Source organism: Schistocerca gregaria, chromosome X, assembly GCF_023897955.1.
Source record: "Schistocerca gregaria isolate iqSchGreg1 chromosome X, iqSchGreg1.2, whole genome shotgun sequence".
Classification (NCBI taxonomy): Eukaryota; Metazoa; Arthropoda; class Insecta; order Orthoptera; family Acrididae; genus Schistocerca; species Schistocerca gregaria.
Genome location: NC_064931.1, coordinates 50,331,781 through 50,348,216, shown reverse-complemented (window position 1 = coordinate 50,348,216; position 16,436 = coordinate 50,331,781). Strand labels below are relative to the sequence as shown.

The 16,436-nt window shown below is 40.7% G+C and overlaps 1 protein-coding gene across 1 annotated transcript in view; it reads right to left on the bottom strand.

The window, feature by feature from the left end:
* LOC126298990 (mucin-3A-like) overlaps positions 1-16,436 on the bottom strand; it is a 258,596-nt gene that overhangs the window by 179,133 nt on the left and 63,027 nt on the right. The window lies entirely within an intron of this gene.

Genomic DNA, 16,436 nt, shown 5'->3' with positions numbered 1-16,436 from the left:
AGCTCAGCAACGCTGTTTCCTGCTACTGAGATCGTAAAAAAATTGTAAATTTTTATTAATAGCATTCCTTTTATCCTATAAACTGTAAAGAAGGCAGGTGTAAACAGGTGTGAATACTACCGAACTATCAGGTTAATAAGTCGTGATTTGAAAATACTGACACGAACTATGTTTAGTCGAATGACGTAACTAGTAGAAGATGACGTTGGAGGTGATCGATTAAGGCTCCAGAAAAGTTTAGGAAAACGCGAATCAATATGGATCCTAAGTCTTATCTTAGAATATAGATCAAAGAAAGGTAGACCCACGTTTACATTGCGGCGTTGCCTGGGAAACACTGTTTGAAATTCTCAAGGTAACCGGGCTAAAAACATGGAGCAAGATTTTATTTACAAACTTGTACAGAAACCAAACTGCACTTATAAGAGGAGCAGGACACGAAAGGGAAGCGGAGGTTGAGAAGGGAATGAGACAGGGTTGGAGCCAAGTTATTCAGTTGGTACAATGTGCGAGCATTAAACGAAACCAAAGATAAAATCGGAGAGAGGATTAAAATTTAGGGAGAAGAAATAAACATTTTGAACTTTGTGGATGGCATTGCAATTCTGTTAGAAAGAGCAAATGCCTTCGAAGAGCAGTTGAACGGAATGGACAGTGTCTTCAAAATGATGAACAAGAAAAGACTTGCTTTTAAGTGTAGTTGCATAAGTAGGACTCAAAAAGTAATTTATTCATTAATTTCAACATTAATCATGTATACATATCCTGGAAACTGACTAATTCCACAAAATTAGATAAAACAATTGTACAAATGATCCGAGGGACATGTAACTAACTAAATAGCTAACAAGGGTAATGGAATGTAGTCGAATTAAATGAGGTGATGCGGAGGGAACCTAATCAGGAAATTGGACACTTGAGGTTGTTGATGCGTTTTGGGATATGGGCAGCAAAAAAACTGTTGACAGCCGAAGTAGAGAGGATACAAAATGAAAATTGGCTATGGAGAGAAAATACATCTTAAAAAAAGGAATTCAGTAACATCCGTTAGGAAGCTTTTTCTGAAGGTATATATGTCTGTAATGTAGCCTTGTACGAGAGCGAAATGTGCACGATAAGCAGTTCAGACAAGACGAGAATAGGAACTTTTGATATGAGGTGCTACAGAAGAATGCTGAAGATTAGTTTGGTGAATCGAGAAGCTAACGCGTAGGTAATGAATTGTATTGAGGAAACAAGAACTTTATGGCACAACATTGGTAAAAAAAAGGGTATCGGTTGATAGAACATAACGCCAGGTACCAAGGAATCGTCAGTTTGGTAATAGAGGGAAATGTGTGGAGTTAAGCGTTGTAGAAGGTTATCAATGGACGATTACAGTAAATAGATTCAAATGGATCTAGACTAGGGTATTTAATCGAAAATGGTAAGCTTACACTAGACAGCCTAGTGCTGAGAGCTTCATCAAATTAGTCTTCAAGTGAAAACCACAACATTGCAGTCTGTGCTCCAGGAACAGCTATTTTTCTCAGACACTATCAACAACTTCATTGGATCTGCTTGACAGACGACATTCCGGCTTTTCATCATCATAATCATCATTACCTTCATCGTCAGCCACTGTCATTTATTGAGTAGTTCGTGTTCTTCAACTACAAATATTTGTAAAAGGTAAACTTGCACAGCCGGAATTGTCACAATTACAAAAATATTCCAGGCTATTACGTCGTGGTCAGGTTTCAGCGTGGAATCCCTTCGAACACAGCATAATAGCCCGGAATATTTTATTAACTACAACTATTGTTCAATAAATCGATGATATGGACTTTCCGCGTCTGCTCTGCCTTGAGGTCAAAGCGGAAGTAGTATCTATGGTAACAGTCTCTGGATACCTACGAACGTGTTGATATTATATACACTATATGATGAAAACGATCCTGGATATTAATATGGGATGTCCATCCTTCGCCTAGGGACACTTCCTATGCGGTTTCTGTGAAGGAATGATAGCCCATTCTTCGTCAAGTGGCGACAAAAGAGAATGTACTTGTGATGGACACAGCCGTCTGCAGCGAAGTCGACGTTTTAATTCTTACCAAAGGTGTCCCAGTGGGATCACATCGGGGCTCGGGGCAGACCAGTCCATGCCAGAAATGTTATTGTCAACAAACCATTGTCAAAAAGATGCTATTCAGTGACTGGTTACATTCTCATGCTGGTGTAATCAGTCATCGTATGCGAACTATTCCTCTAATGTAAACAATACACAATACTGTCAAATGTGTTTAACTTTTCATTAACCACTATAAGGGGACCACAACCTAACAACGAAAAACACCTCCGTCCAGTAATACAACCTCCTCCGTATTACGCATGATGGCAGTTAACGTTCTCTCCCTGCGTTCGCCAAACTAAAACTGTTCCACGGGATTGCCACAGAGTATAGAGTGATTCATCACACCAAGTCACTTGCTGTCTGTCGCCCACTGTCCAGTGTGGCTTCGCTCTTTATTCCATCTTACGCGCCACTTAGCTTGATCTGTTCTACTGTAACTATATTTTTAGCCCACAAACCACAATACGGTGAGATCAGCACAGCTGTTCTAAGTGTGCCGGAATGTGCATTATCTGAAGATGGCCTACTACTAGAGGTCGAAACCGGTCGTATTTTTAATAAATGACAATGTGATCGAGACTGTTTTTACTAAGTGTACTGAATTGTAATTCTTTTAGAGCAGCAATATCGAAAAACTGAATTTAAAACTTAAGTTTTATTTATTTTCTGTTGAAAATCATGATCAAACATTATCTAGAGTTCTAGACAGACACTGCTGTTACTCTGACTCATTTCACGTAGAATGAGCAAATTTTAGTGTGTTTTGATAACTCAGTAGGTAGAGTCCACGCGGAATACAGTGGCTGGTAGATGCACAGACGGCAGAGCATGTGTGGGATGAGCGATGGTGGTGGGGGCTGTGGGCAGGCGCTGTAGGGGAAATGTCAAGTGCTGCTGGAGGAATGACCATTCAAAAAGGTGCTTAGAATCTGCCGAAAATGTGGCGATTTATTTTCGCCTGGCTTTTTACCCATTTGTAACATTCAGAGATGTCACGAGTGGCGAATTTTGAGTAAAACGTACACATTTCTCTCGTTACCGTGATAAAATTTACTTCTTTTTCCAAAACACAGCGGAATTTACAGTCTCAGCTCACTAACATGTTGCGCAGATGGAACTGCGAGAGAATTCTGAAACAGTGGTTTCTTAAGTTAGGAATTCAGGAAAAGTAAGTCAGTATCTTATGAAAAGCACAATCACGATACAAAAGAAATGTATAATGTCTTAACTTATGTTGTTCCAAAACCCACAGAGTTTCGCGTTTCACCAACTATCGATGGCCTTTAAACATTACGTCCTTTCATCGAAAAAATCTATAGAACTACACAATACTCTCCTATTTGCGTGCTATCATCTGCCAAAATCTTATTTCGATACCTCGAGTCATTTGTGAAATATGAGGAATGTTGTGGATATTCCGCTCTGGCTTTATCGCTGGCGCGGCGCGATCGCAAATGAGTGAGCTACGTCAGATCGATTTTCTCGAGCTGGTGGCAGATAGAGACCTCTACCCGAGTCTAAAGGAAAATCAATATGTTAGCTAAATTTCATACGCAGTAATATAACTATGACCATTAACGAAATAATGGGATCATCATAATGCATCCGACATTTGAAGCTACAATTAAGCAAAAATGAAATTTTTTTACCGAATAGTTTGAGAATGAATTGTTTGAGAAAGACTACAGGGCGTGCGCCTCGATTCTTTCATTGCAGACCGGTCGAAAGGTGGAAAACTGTCGACCTCTCCTTCCGAAGAAACGAATGAGCGCTCCCAGTGGCTTGGACGAAAATTGGTCTCCATATCCTGCACGGGCCCCTAACATCTTGCTTTCCAATTCGCTGAACGTTTATTCGGAGCTGTCCTTTAGCTTGTTTTGGCATTCTTCAACTTTTATTTTAAAGCAAGGATTCCGTTTCGTTTGAATGTGCTATGCAGGTATTTTGATAGACATTGACATTTGTCAGCCGTGGCTCTTGTGGCCCAGAAAGCAGGAGAGCAGTGCGTTCTCAGTGCACCCGCCGATGTCAGGGGAGCCTTCTGCAGTCCACAGACTAAGGACAGAACCGTGCACGTATCTAACCTTCTCGCATCTATCTCTATGTTCAATAACACTACCTATTAACGTCTCTTTACCTGTCATAACATTTCTCTTTGTGGTGACTGTGGAAATAACAGTTTTCGGTTCCTTATTTAGTTACAGTTATACTTTGTACAGGGTTTAACCGTAACTGTTGACAACGTACCACAGTATTGTAGGGAAGTCGAGACGGACAGTTTTATATCAGACATTTGCTGCCTATAGAGCTGGGAAACGACGACAAATTGGCCTACAAAAGCCACCTGAGACACGGCGCCACCGCACCGCGCGAGATTTTGCAATTCCTCTCGCCCTCCTGCACCACCGTCTTATTCGAGCGCTTAAAAACTGTAAAACTGACATGTACATTTTAGTTCACAATTTTGTGAATTTTGAAAAGTCGAAATACTCTCAGACTTCAAGAAGAAAGCAGTAATACAATTTCCAAGGAAAGCAGGTGTGAATACACTGAACCGTCAGCTTACTAATACATCGTTGAAAATACTAACACGAATTCTTTACAGAAGAATGGAAAAACTGGTAGAAGCTGACATCGGGGAAGATCAGTTTGGATTCCGGAGAAATGTTTGCTCACGCGAGGTAATACTGACCCTACGACTTATCTTAGAAGATCGGACAAGGAAAGGCAAACGTACCTTTGTAAACTTACGGAAACATTTTGACATTGTTGACTGGAATACTTTATTTAAAATTCTGAAGGTAGCAGGGGTGAAATATAAGGAGCGGGAAGACTGTTGAACGGAGTATATAAGATGAATATTAAAAAATATCAAAACAAGGCTAATGGAATTTAGTCGAATTAAATCAGATGATATTGAGGGACTTCTATTAGAAAACGAGACATTTAAAGCAGTAAATGAGTTTTACTATTTGACAGTAAAATAACTGATGATGGTAATGGCAAGAAAAATGTTTCTGAAGAAAAGAAATTTGTTAACATCGAATATAGATTTACGGGTTAGGAAGTCTTTTCTGACACATTTGTATGGAGTGTAGCGATGTATACAGGTGAAACGTAGTCGATAAACAGTTCAGACAAGAAATAATAGAAGATTTTGAGATGTGGTGCTCCAGAAATGCTGAAAATTACATGTGCAGATGACATGCGTAATGAGGAGGTATTGAACAGAATTTGGGAGGAAATAAGTTTGTAGTAGAACCTCACTAGAAGAAGGGAACGGTTGGCAGGACACATTCTAACACATCACGGGATCGCCAATTTAGTATTTGAGGAAAGTGTGAGGTGGAAAAATCGTAGAGGGAAACCAAGAGATGAATACAGCAAGGAGATTTAGAAGATTGTAGGCTGCAGTAGTTATTCGGAGGTGAAGAGGCTTGTATAGAACAACGCAGCACGGAGAGCTGCAGCAGACCAGTCTTCAGACTGAAGACCACAACAACAACATCGATTTATTTTTCTGGCTTTCTTATTAAATGACTGCTTGTAAGAAATAAATATAGATTGAATTGGAAATGTAATTACTTTTTGGGTAACGTGTTAAAAAGCCTGTACTTCTTCCATTGGCCTCACAGGAAAGGTTAACTTACCAAAGTTGACGAAAGCCCGAAAGAAAAGGGCGCAGGGATATTCAACATCATGCGCGGCGTGCATGCTCTGTAGCATAGGTGGCTTTTGTAGCCTAATTTGACGTTGTTTCCCGGTTTATACCAATCTGTTCGCCGGCCGCAGTGGCCGAGCCTTTCTAGGTGCTTCAGTCTGTAACCGTGCGACCTCTACGATCGCAGGATCGAATCCTGCCTCGGTCATGGATGTGTGTGATGTCCTTAGGTTAGTTAGGTTTAAGTAGTTCTAAGTTCGAGGGATCTGATGACCTCAGATGTTAAGTCTCATAGTGCTCAGAGCCATTTGAACCAACCAATCTGTTCGTCTCAGCTTCCCCTGCGCCACTGTGGTACTTTGTAAACAGTTATTGTTCACACCTTGCAATTTTGTAATATAGCTCGTATTTATCTCAGGACTTTGGGATCAGGGCTTTGCTTCAAACTTTGTACACGTTTAGTAAGCCATTAAAACAACATAATGTGGAAGTAGTAAGGTGCACTACTCTGGCAAGTCCGAAAATACCGCAAGAGAAGTTATACCTGTCTACTGTGTAACTGATGTATGTGTGCGAACTTGCCGCCCTTAAGAAGTCATTATGGCGAAGCGGTTAGCGTTCGCTCTTTGCAGGAGGGTCGTGGACAGTCTGAATCCTGCTAACTCTATTTTTTTAATCTATATTTTTTTCATCACTGGTCACTTTATTTAATTTATATGACATATTAGAGGTAATATAATGAAAAAAACCACGTGCATTTTCGTAAAGTTGTAGTGAATTTCACTACGCACTACGCAGATTGCTACAGAGTGGTTCTAGGAACTCTCTTCTGAGTTTAAACACTTCCAATGCCAACCAAATTCCCTAGACATGAACATTATTGAGTATATCTGGGATGCCTTGCAACGTGATTTTCTGAAGAGATCTCCACTCCCTCGTGCTCTTAAGGATTTATGGACAGCCCTGCAGGATTCGTGATGTCAATTTCCTCCAGCACTACTTTAGCCGCGTCGTGTTGCGGATCTTCTGCGTGTTCGCGGGGGCCCTTACACGACACTAGGCCGGTGTACCATTTTCTTTGGCTCTTCGGTGTATATCCTTGGATCTGGAAAGCGACAAGCTGTTTGAGTTTTTTCTATATTTTTAAATAATAAATCGATGGATAATCAGTAAAGCAATACACATGGAGGTTAATAATGCACACTGATCACCACTGAACACGTATAAGCTTTTATCTGATGTGATTTTTGCGCAGGAGTTAGTTAACGAAGACTCGTGTTACGTTGTCAAAACAACATACTGTCTCCAAAAATAGAAATATTTTCGTCAAATACATTAACGACAAACATTTCATGCCCAACAAAACGGGTCGTTGAACATTTAAAGCAACATGAGCGTCATTTTTCCCGAAGTAACCAGTAGTTTACGTGACAGATGTGGCTGCCAGAGTGCGCACGAGAAGGCTTTTGGCACCGTTCCTCATAAACGGCTTCCAAACAAATTGCTTACCTGTGGAGTATCGTCTCAGTTGGACGACTGGATTCGCGATTCCCTGTCAGAAAGGTCACAGTTTGTAGTATTTGACGGAAAGTAAAAGAGAAGTGATATTTGGTGTTCCACAAGGAAGTGTTACGGACCCTTGGTTGTTACTAGTCTATATATATCAGTCAAGAGACAGTCTGGGTAACCGTCTTAGAGTGTTTGTAGATGATGTTGTCATTTGCGATCTAGTAAAATCATCAGAAGATCAAACCTATTACAAAATGATTTAGACTAGATATCTGTATGGTGCGAAAAGTGTCTATTAACTGGAAGTAATGAAAAGTGTGAGCTCATCCACATGAGTAGTAAGACAGCCCAATAAATTTCGGTTACATGATAAATCACTCAAATCTAAATGCTGTCAACTAAATTACGAACTTACGAACAACTTATATGCGAACGATCAGTTAGGCAATGTTGTGGGTAGAGCGAACCGACGAAGACTGCGTTTTATTGGCAGAACACATAGAAGATGCAACAGATTCAGTAAAGGTACTTGTCCGGCCTCTTCTAGAGTACCGCTGTGCAGTGTGGGATCCTTACCAGATGGGAATGATGGAGGGCATCGAAAAAGTTCAATGGAGGGCATCTCATTTTGAATTATCGCAAAATAGGAGAGAGAGAGTCACGAATAAAGGCCTTTCTCGCTGCGGCGAGACGGCGAGATCTTTTCACGAAATTTCAAGAACAAACTTTCTCCTTCACATGTGAAAATATTTTGTTGCCACCCAACTGCAGAGGGATAAATTCTCGCCGTAATTACATAAGAGTTAAGTGTTCGTTTTCCCCGCGCACTGTTTGATAGTGGAATGGCAGAGAAACATTTTAAAAGTGGTTATATGACTGCTCTGTCTGGTACTTAAGTGTAACTGCAAAGCAGTCGACTAGATGTAGCTGCAGAAATGAAGTCCGCTTTCGTGTACTTATAGCTTTCATACACCACTAGTTTTGTAACTTCTTACTGGTCTTTACTTTGAAAAGGGTCTATCTTACATCAATTTCATATTATGAATATTGTAATCTTTTAAAAGTTACCACCTTTATACTGTTATGTAGCTTACTTCATTTCCAACAATCGGAGTGCAGATATGCTCACAACATGCGCGCCACTTCTGGGCTTTTGCAGCTGCAGATTGATGAGTTACTGTGCAATGTATTCAGTTTCGTGCAGTTGTCAGCTTGATTATCTAATTTCGATTCATATCTAGCCATGACTCGATAAGAAACGGAAACCGGCAATGATACCATTTGTGTAGCATGACTTTCCACGTATTCCTCTAACACAGTAGGCCTAGTATGTGAAAATCAACTTATTTCCCAAAGTTGTGAGAATTCTGCGCAAAAAGTGCTGCCTTCTAAGAACTCAATTTACTAAAGGATGTAAAGTTCCGTTAAAAATTATAAACGACGTCTGTGCAATATGTTCGTAAGGCACAGTTCCCTTCCGCTGTAATCTGTAGACTTACACGCAGTTCAAGAACCGCCGTACGCGATGACCTTCTAGAAGAGATTTGTGGCAGTAGGGTATCCTACGGACGTCAGTAATTAACGACCAGTGTGTGCTGTACCAAATGGCACAAAGCATTTTTCTTCTGTCTGATTGTGCCAGTGAGGTGTTAGCGTCCTGAATTAGGTTTACCTTGAACGTTTCACAGGTGGCGACTGTTTCAGCTGTGTTGCAGCAAGACTAATTCATACCATAAACTAAAGGTATTTGTGTCAAAAACTATTTCAGAATTACGCTAAGCAGAGGAGAAAATGCGAATATCGCTGCGGAAGGTGAAAAATCTGGTCGACACAAGACAATTATCTAAGAGTGATGAGATCATACGTATAACGAAAACTATTTTTTTATTAGAAGGAGCCCGTTTATTTCAACCTGGCCTGATCTCGGGTTCGCTACATCCGCATCAGATAACTGATGGCGCATCGTGGATCTGCTCTTGCATGAGACAACGTCACTTTGATACGAAGGAGGAAATTGGAAAGGACTCACGTCTATGAATATTGCAAATCATGTTCTGTGTGTAGTGATTTTGAGGCGCGCACGGTAACAGCAACCAACTACTCCTGGTTAGTATTCCATAATAACGGTCATTAGTCGCCGTGTTAGTTCTATTTTTGTCTGTTTCATCTCCCTGTCTCAGACACTAACACGTTCTATTGTTACGCTATTGAAGCAGAGCATGTATATAACTAACGAAGACACTTCTTTCATATCTTCCTCCAACATCACCACCTATTCCGGCCAATATGAAGAAACGTATTTCGAGTCTAGGTTGCTCCGCTAGTACAGCGTGTAAAAGTTGATATAGTTGCACGAACGTTCTCTCGCTCTCTACGCGCAAACTATTGGCCCAAAAGAAAAATGAACAGGCCGCTTTTTGCAGGAAATTTATATAGTTTAATTTTTACTGGAAAACATTTTCTCAAGAGCCCGCGATTTTCGAATTATTTGGTAAAAAAGTACATGAGTGGCCTTAAAACGCATCCTCAGCCTCACTCTGACGTCTTTTTTAGCATTTTGTATATGGCACTTCGCCCTAACACTGTACAAATATTTGCGACTACACGATTTATTTCCCATATCCCACCTTTTTTTGACTTCATTGGATGGGCTACTACGCAACCAGCTTAGTTGGCTATCCCGTTAACATTATTAATTTAACCCTTTCCGTGATGGTACTGAAATAAGAAAAGACATTTGTAAACGTTATGTAAAAGTTATGTTTACATTTCGATCTAAAATTTTCTCTTACTAGCACAGTAGTTTCGCAGTAAGAACACCAGACAAACAAAATGACTTGATTATTAGTTTTATGCTGTTAAACTCCACAAAATTATAAGGTAAAATTTACACAAACGTCGATTTTAAAACTTGTAAATGCACGAGTAAGCTTGTGGCGAAATTGCCCAGTCAATGAATGCTAAAAAAGATAGAATATGGGACAATTTTTGGTAATGTTAGCGGGAGTGTCATGAGCAACATAGTAAAAATACTGACTGGGGGGTGTGGGGGGGGGGGGGGGGGGGGGGTGAGTGTGGCGGTGCGTTTGAAGCTCACTTTGGTAAGTTTTACTCGAATATCTCGTAAGCCGCGGCCTCTAGGGTAAACGTATACCAGTACATTACGTTCAATTTCTTAGAAAAGATGTTCTATATATTTTTTCTCTAGGACCAACACTCTGCGCGAAGAGAGCGAGAGGAGATTGAAAAATCTCGCTCGACGTGCATGCTTTGTAGCTCAGGTGGCTTCTGTTGGCCAATTTGAGGGTATTTCCCAATTTGATATACCATGGGTGTCCTATATCAAATTATTCGTCCCGACTTCCTCTACATCTCTTTGATACGTTGGAAACAATTATCTATTATACCGTGTAGAAGACTAGCCATATGAACATATACAGGGCGTTCGAAAACTCTATAACAAACTTCTAGACGTGTAGAGGGAAGTGAGTGCATAATATTTTATATAGGAAGCCCTGTCCGGAAACTTACAGTTTCCATTCTATGACAGTTTCAGCTCAGATTTGTTACGCGTCACATCTGCTAGTGGAAACAGAAAAGTTTCAGATTTGCTTGTCCTGGTATGCAATAGGTTAGACAGAGACGTATACCCTTTCTTGGAAGGTGTTCCACCGAATGTCTGCCACGAAACGTGGTTTCAACATGATGGGGCACCACCTCACTTCGGAGACATCTGAGCACAACAGACGATACTGTAAAGATGGATAGGCTTAGGCGGCCCAACCGCGTGGCCGCCGCGGGCCCCGGATTCATCTCCAATGGACTACTTCTTGTAGAGTCGTATACAAAGTTGAATTTACGAGATTCCTGTAGAGACACAGGATGGTCTGCTGGCACGAGTTCTGGCCGCTGCAATAGAAGCTGAAGAGACGCCAAGTGGGATGGAGCGCGTTTACCAGAACATGCTTCATAGGTACAATGTCTGTCACAACGTTAGTGAGCACCGTATCGAGCCGCTGTTGTACCGCTTCAGTACTGTTCTGTACGTACGGTATGCTGGGTTCTTTTTTGTTTTGGATTAATTTAAATACGTAGTGTTCAAGTGTTGATACATGCAAATGAGCTTAATCGATAAATAGGTGTTTCGTTGTGTTTTCTTTAGAATTGTTACCTAATAAGTGTACTGCGGCACACTTAGTTCAATTCCTCAAGCAGGAGGGGGACAGTTAAATATTTGAATAGAAACAGTCGTAGAACGGAAACTGTACGTTTCCGGACATGGGTTCCAGTACAACATATTACGTACTCGCTCCCTTCTACAAGTCCTAAAAGTTTGTAATGAGACTGATTTTTTTTTGGTGAAAACTCTTAAGGCTTTTTAAATAAAACAAACGTTATTGACAATGTGCATCTTTATTCTTCATGTCTACATGTTTGCAGCCCTCCGCCGCTAGTAGGTTGCGAATTATAGCTTGTAACATGGCGGCGGGTAACATAATCTGCGTCGATGTGTGAGAAACAGCGTGCTCTAATCGAGTTTCGAATTCGAAGAGTTCGTCCACATATGGGGCACCGTCTCCTTCAATACGGCAACAACTGACCACCCAAGAGCGCTGCGCTATCTGCAGCAATCCCACGCCTCGGGTTCACTCTCATCCATCATCCTCCATACAGTCCCCACTTGGCCTCATCCCATCTGCATCTGCTTCAAAAATTTAAACAGCACCTTCGAGTACTCCACTTTGATAGTGATGAAGCGGTGCAAGCAGAGGTGAGATTGTGATTCTATCAACAAATGAAACATTCTAGAGTGACGGTATAGCCGGCCGCGGTGGCCTAGCGGTTCTGGTTGTTTCAGTCCGGAACCGCGCAACTGCTACGGTCGCAGGTTCGAATCCTGCCTCGGACATTGATGTGTGTGCTGTCCTTAGGTTAGTTAGGTTTAAGTAGTTCTAAGTTCTATGGGACTGATGACCTCAGATGTTAAGTTCCATAGTGCTCAGAGCCATTTGAACCATTTTTAGAGTGACGGTATGAACATACTGGTCTCTCATTGGGAGAAATGTGTTCGTCGCCAAGGTGACAATGCTGAGAAATAAATATGTAGACATGAAGAATAAATATGTACAATGTTAATAACATTTGCTTATTTAAAAAGCTTTCCGAGTTTTGATATAAAAAATTCGGGGGCATTATTTTTCAGTACGCCCTAGTAAAAAGAAAAACGAACGTCCTAATATATTTAACTGTAATGTAAGTGTACAAGATTCCAGCTTGAAGGCAACCATCACAAACCAAATTCGTATCCACCTGATTTCAAGGCTAGTATCAACTTTTTGTCTTCCGAGAGAGAGAAAAAAAGGAATATTATCATTTTCACCTCTGGAGTAGGAAGAGGAAACGAAGAGTACAGTGTAACGTCTAGTCAGTATTTGGATAAACAGAGATGAAACACTAGCTGAATTTGACAAAAAAGAGTGAGGATATCGAATGTAGCTTTGTTCAAGGATGTCATCCCAGCAGTCACCCGAATTGATTTGAGGAAAATACATGGCTGCTAAATCAGGATGACTGTAAGTGGATTTAAATTCTTTTCTTTCCAAATACTGATCTAGTGACAACCATTGCGAAACTGGCTCTCTAAAATAGGAGGCAACTGCAGAGAAATTAGTTTTTCTTTTTGCCTGCTGCATAGACTTTTTGTATGAGACTGGGAGATTTTGTATATAACGAGAATGTTGCATAACAGACGAAAAAAGCGAGTCTAGAACTCACAAAAGACGAAGACGGTCTGCCCTTATTTTTTATGAGACGCCTTGTTTTTTGGGCTACTAAGTAATAAGGCAGAAATTGCGTGCTTGTGACTCCTTTAATTGCAGAAACAACAGTGTGTCATTTCGATTGTTTCAACAATTATTAATCTCTTTTAGTGACAATAACTTTCTAATCATATTCTTGCAGAATGCTGAACCTTCATGACAGTTCAACACATTAAAAAACGCGTTGAACCTTCATGACAGATTCAACACATTAACAAACGCGTTAAGTGCGATGCATCGCAGGACAAGTATACTTTATCGCCACTAACACGTCTCGCAACGTTCTGTGCATTTGAAAAATAATAAGCCATACCGATTGACTGTGGCTTTCTTATTGTGTGATAAACCAGTTAACTGATGTGAGAACAGTAAGGGAATCTCATTTGCAATAGAACCATTGCTAAGAAAGCATAGAACTGTTCAACAAAGCTTACGCAGTAGATGCGACTTATGGGCTTCTTCGGCGAATTGCACCGATGAATTCTTTTCGAGAAATCATCAGACTTAGGGACCCACGACGTGCGTATTTAGTGCAAACAGGGATTTATAACAGACCTCTAAAACAAATAAAGTGCAGCCCCACACAAATTTCCAAACTGAAAGCTAACTGAAATTTGTTGTCACATCATTCCTGTTAAGCACAAAGATTTTGTCTTTCATTTTCATTTTATTGGTGCTGCTCCTCTGTTTTAGGTTTCGTTTTCCATCTACACGTACTCATTTTGTGTCTGGCTCCTTAGTTCTGTACCTGTAGATTTTCTCCTGTTAAAACAGTTAACCTTGGATTAGAGCGGCAGTGGTGTGTATTATCAATGAAATATCTCATCTCTGCTCTATTTTCGTATTTAACAATTTGGTTATTTTTATGTGAGATGAAAATCAAAAATAGCTCGTAATTCGACTGAATGTGTAATAAAAGTAGCTTAAAATTTCATTTACACTGTGAGGTGTACCAGATGAAAGATCGTTAACGAAATGAACGGAAACTCACTTCCTTCTTTCGATAAATATTACCTTATGGACTGAGCTACGTGAGAGGATTTCTGGCCGTAAGTATTCAGAAACTAGGCAAACACTTAAAATATATGTCAGATACGTTAGGGATAGTGAAACAGAGCTTTAAGGAGATTAGGCTGGGAAAAGCATTGGCAGGTCTGGAGAGCTACGCTAGACGTCTTATTTCGTGTACTGTCCTGCAAGGTTTCTTGTGGACGGACAGTGAACTGCATTACCTTATCTCAGCTGCCATACACAAGGGTGACAAAAGTCATGGGATAGGGATATGTACGGCGGTAGTACAGTTACACAACGAGAATTAACAGACTTTGAACGTGCAGTGGTAATTAGAGCGTAACACATGGGACATTCCATTGCGGAAATGGTAAGGGAATTCAATATTGCGAGATCCACAGTGTAAACAGTGTGCCGAGAATTCCAAATTTCAGGCATTACCTCTCACCATGGACGACGCAGAGGCCTCCGGCCTTCACTTAACGACCGAGAGCAGAGGCGTTTGCGTACATCTACATCTACATGGATACTTTGCAAATCACATTTAAGTGCCTGGCATAGGGTTCATCGAACCACTTTCAAAATTCTCTATTATTCCAATCTCGTATAGCGCGCAGGAAAGAACGAACACCTATACATTTCCGTACGAGTTCTGATTTCCCTTATTTTATAGTGGTGATCGTTTCTCCCTATGTAGGTCGGTATCAACAAAATATTTTCGCATTCGGAGGAGAAAGTTGGTGATTGAAATTTCGTGAGACGATTCCGTCGCAACGAAAAACGCCTTTCTTATAATGATGTTCAGCCCAGATCCTGTATCATTTCTGTGACACTCTCTCCCATATTTCGCGATAATACAAAACGTGCTATCCTTCTTTGAAATTTTTCGATGTACTCTCTCAGTCCTATCTGGTAAGGATCACACACCGTGCAGCAGTATTCTAAAAGAGGACGGACAAGCGTAGTGTAGGCAGTCTCCTTAGTAGATCTGTTACATTTTCTAGGTGTCCTGCCAATAAAATGCAGCCTTTGGTTAGCCTTTCCCACACTATTTTCTGTGTATTCCTTCCAATTTAAGTTTTTCGTAATTGTAATACCTAGGTATTTAGTTGAATTTACGGCTTTTAGATTAGACAGATTTATCGTGTAACCAAAGTTTAACGAATTCCTTTTAGCATTCATGTGGATGACCTCAGACTACTCGTTATTTGGGGTCTACTGCCTATTTTCGCACCATTCAGATATCTTTTCTAAACAGGTTAGCAATCTGTTTTGATCTTCTGTTGACTTTATTAGTGTATAAACGGCAGCGTCATCTGCAAACAACCTAAGACGGCTGCTCAGATTGTCCCCCAAATCGTTTATATAGATAAGGAACGGCAAAGGGCCTATAACACTACCTTGGGGAACGCCAGAAATCACTTCTATTTTACTCGCTGACTTTCCTTCAATTACTACGAACTGTGACCTCTCCGACAGGAAATCACAAATCCAGTCATATAACTGAGACGATATTCCATAAGCACGCAATTTCACTACCAGCCTTTTGTGTGGCACAGTGCCTTCCGGAAATCGAGAAATACGGAATCGATCTGAAATCCCTTGTCAATAGCAGTCAACACTTGATGCATATCGGCGTTAAGGATATGGGCCTATAATTTAGTGGTGTGACCTGTGCAACTTTCCAGCCTTTGGGTAGGGATGTTTCGTCGAGCTAACGGTTGTATATGGTTGTTAAGTATAGAGCTAATGCATCAGCATTCTCCGAAAGGAACCTAATTGGTATACAGTCTGGACCAGAAGACTTGCTTTTATTAAGTGATTTAAGTTGCTTCACTACTCCGAGGATATTTACTTCTACGTTACTCATGTTGGCAGCTGTTCTCGATTCGAATTCTGAAATATTTACTTCGTCTTCTTTTGTGAAGGCATTTCGGAAGGCTGTGTTTAGTAACTCTGTTTTGGCAGCGCTGTCTTCGATAGTATCTCCATTGCTATCGCGCAGAGAAGGCATTGATTGCTTCTTGCCGCTGACATACTTCACATACGACCAGAATCTCTTTGGATTTTCTGCCAGGTTTCTAGACAAAGTTTCGTTGTGGAAACTGTTATAAGCATCTCGCTTTGAAGTCTGCACTAAATTTCGAGCTTCTGTAAAAGACCGCCAATCTTGGGGATTTTGCATCTGTTTAAATTTGGCATGTTTCTTTCGTTGTTTCTGCAACAGTGTTCTCAACCGTTTTGTGTACCAAGAAGGATCAGCTCCGTCGTTTGTTAATTTGTTTGGTATAAATCTCTCAATTGCTGCCGATACTATTTC